We start from the raw sequence: 1,106 nt of genomic DNA on the forward strand, positions 1-1,106 counted from the left end.
GTTGTGTGTGTGTGTTTCACTGAGAAATGCCTAACTATCATATTCACCATGTAGTCCAAATTGGCTTGAATTCACAGAGATCTGCCCATCTTTGCTACAATACACAGCTATATTCATATCTGAAAATACATTGACAATCACCACTGGAGGACATCAAAAATGGCTTTAAGATATACTGTCATTTACCTTGATCTTTTGGTGAGTCTAAGCATGGCAACTTCAGTGTATATTGGAAAAGAATTTTAGAATGAGTCAATGATAATCAGAGTTGGAATTTTAAGTTGAGACAGGATATCTCTTCATATTTTATGCTGTCCTTGAACTCAGAATGGAGATGAATTCACAGAAATTTGCTTGTCTCTGCTGCGCAGGTATTGGGTGTGTGCCAAAACATCCTATTATAATTTTATTATTTATATACATATGTCTGTTTATATCTATGTGATTCTTTATGCATGGAAGTTGTGCATATGTGTCATGGTTTGGGTATAAATATCAGAGATCACTTTTGGGTATTTTTCTTTTAGAGATAGCATGTTTGAGATATGGTCTCTATGTTGCCATGCCACATAGACTTGACATGATTTCTTTTGTCTCTATTTTATCTGTCATCAAAATTATTGGATTATAGGTGTGTACTGTTGCAGCTGTCTGGAGAATGCAAAAGTGAAGACATAGTATTTTTTATTTGTTTTACTTTCTTTTCTTTTTTTTTCTTTTTTGAGACTGGGTTTCTCTGTGTCTTTGGAGGCTGTCCTGGAACTAGCTCTTGTAGACCAGGCTGGTAACAAACTTACAGAAATCCACCAGCCTCTGCCTCCTGAGTGCTGGGATTAAAGGCAAATACCACCATCCTACGCTGTGAAGGGATAATTGTATGGTAATTACTTTTTCTGTTAAACATTCTCACAGTTCTAAAATTTATTAAGTAGAAATTTTTGGAGTGAGTCGTTTTTGAGACACAGACTTTTTGTAAACTTTGGATGACTTGGAACTCATTATGTAATAGGCCCAGAACTTACAGAAATCACCTATTCTTTCTCACTTGAAAACACCTCAGTAAAAAAGATTTTTATCATGGACTTAGTACAGATATTACTAAAATT

The sequence above is a fragment of the Cricetulus griseus genome, unplaced genomic scaffold (genome assembly GCF_003668045.3).
Source record: "Cricetulus griseus strain 17A/GY unplaced genomic scaffold, alternate assembly CriGri-PICRH-1.0 unplaced_scaffold_34, whole genome shotgun sequence".
Lineage (NCBI taxonomy): Eukaryota > Metazoa > Chordata > Mammalia > Rodentia > Cricetidae > Cricetulus > Cricetulus griseus.